Raw genomic sequence first — 2,500 nt, 5'->3', positions numbered from 1 at the left:
TAGTGGTAATTTCCCCTCCAGTGGGAGTGTCTGACAGCGCAGCCGTCAGCCGGCAGCCTGGTTTGGGACTCTAATCAAAGCGGTAGCACAGGCTTTTAAGCTGTTCTCTGAGTTGAGCCACAAATCCTTGGCTACATCCACTCCTCCGTTGAGGAAAAGAGGAGTTTCGGACGAGGTAACTTCTACAAGGACGTAGCTGTCTCCTTGTAAGTCTTCGAGGCAGGCACTCTCCCCACTCAGACTTTTCTCCCTCACCTTCCGGCGAAGCTTTCCTACCCTCAGGAGAGTCACGGGAGGTGAGACGTTCTCCAATCACACCATTAAGGGAAACCCCACCTCGCGCGGTAAGTCTTCTCGAATAGGGGTGGAGAAGAGCCTGCCTCCGTCAAGGTTGGAGTCCAGCATCCCTCCCAGAAGGGAGTCAAAGGACTTCAAGACAGTAACGGGAGTCCACTAGCACCAGAATTTACAGGCTAAGACATTCTTTTGTTATGGGAACGAATCTGTTTGAGCCTAAGGACGTTAAGCAGGCGCTGAGATGTGTAGGACGGCACCAAGACTCCCTCCTATATGGGGTTTTGACATACAAGCCCTATAAACCTCCAGCATCTCAGCAACCACGTCCCACCAAAACAAACGGCAGCTAAGACAGTGGGGTCTAAGCCCTTTCCGGTCAAGGAAAAGAAAACCAATTAGTCCCCAAGGGGAGGGAAGAATCCTAGAAGGAGCAGCAGAGGCCGCAAACGCTAGGATTACCAGTTCCCCTGCATGTCCGCCAGTGGCGGGATACCTACAAAATTGCACAGACAGGTTGCGGCAACTCAGGGCCGTTTCCTGGACAATTTCCGTAATCAGTCAGGGATATCACGTCCTGTTCACAACACCTCTACCTCCCCTGGGGACGAATCTGGTGTCATTAGCACCCTTGCCATGGGATCAGCAAGGGGGCGAACTCTGTGGGCAGAGGCCCAGATTAAAGCAAACTCCGGTCAGCATGGAGACCGCAGACACAGTCAGTCTTGCAGTAAACCACAAGACTTCTTGTGTATACTGGATCTGAAGGACGCGTACTTCCAGATCCCAGTCCATCCATCTTCAAGGAAGTACTTAGGATTCAGCATAGACAACAAGGAGTACCAGTTCAAGGTGCTGTGTTTCGGTCTCTCCACAGCACCACAAGGTTTCACCAGAGTTTTTACCCTAATATCATTGTGGGCACTCAGGATTGGCTTCCGTCTCCTCCATTATCTGGGTGACGGCCTGATCCTAGCGGACTCGGAGTTACTCCCTCTTTGACACCGAGACAAACTTCTAGGACTTTGCCAGGACCTAAGGGTCAGGGTAAGTCTCGAGAAGTCCGCTCTGCTGCCCAATCAAAGGCTGGTTCACCTAGGCATGATTATAGACACCAATCTCCATAAGGCCTTCCATCAAACGACAGGATAGCAAGGCTGAGAAGAGTCACAAGCCCTTTCCTCAGACGAGAAGATCTTCCAACACAATCGTGGTTACGTCTCCTCGGTCACCTTTCACCCTTGGCTCGTCTAGTTCTCAACGGTCGCCTCAGGATAAGGTTTCTCCAGGGGTGACTCAGGTCCTAGTGGAATCAAGACTGCAATTCCCCGGACATCATGATCCCTATGTATCCTGCGGAACAGACGAACCGCCAGTGGTGGGTGACAGGCGAGAACCTACGAAGAAGAATGAATATTCTCGTTTCCTTCCCACGGATTGGATGCTGTTTTCGGACACCACAAAAGAAGGGGGAGGGGGGGTGGGAACGTTCTGTACCACAGTACCTCAGGCCTGTGGTCAGAATCGGAAAAGTGCCTCCATATGAATCTGCTAGAGATGAAGGCCGTCTTCCTGGCCTTTCAACAGTTCCAACAAAGACCTGGCGGATCATTCTGTGGTGTGATGAGCTACAACACCACAGTAGTAGCTTACATCAACAAGCAAGGAGGTACCTTTTCAAAGCAGCTATCCCATCTCTCAGTAGAAATACTGAGATACACCGAAGTCCACTCAATTCCTCTATCGGCTCGCTTCATTCCAGGCAAAGGGAATGTACTTGCCAACAGTCGGAGCAGAGCGTCTCAGATAATGAGTACCGAATGGTCCTTGGATCATTTAGTAGCCAACAAAGTCCTGACTTTGTGGGGTTATCCGACTGTGGATCGGTTCTCTACAGCGCTGAACTTCAAGCTCCCACTGTATTGCCCTCCAGTCCCAGATCCCAAGGCACTCTGGCAAGAGGCTTTCCAACAACGGTGGGACAGCACCGACGTGTACGCTTTTCCCCGTTCTGTCTGATGAGGAAGGTGCTCAACAAGACCAGAATATCGGTCAATCTTTCGATGACCCTTTATAGCTACGCTATGGCATCTCGCAGAATGGTTTTCCGGACCTTCCGCAACTCCTATCAGAGTTACCGAGAGAGCTCCCTCCACGACACAATCTACTCAGACAACCACTGCCACATCTTTTACAAAGCCGTAGC

Source organism: Palaemon carinicauda, chromosome 13, assembly GCF_036898095.1.
Source record: "Palaemon carinicauda isolate YSFRI2023 chromosome 13, ASM3689809v2, whole genome shotgun sequence".
Lineage (NCBI taxonomy): Eukaryota > Metazoa > Arthropoda > Malacostraca > Decapoda > Palaemonidae > Palaemon > Palaemon carinicauda.
This window is presented reverse-complemented; position numbering follows the sequence as displayed.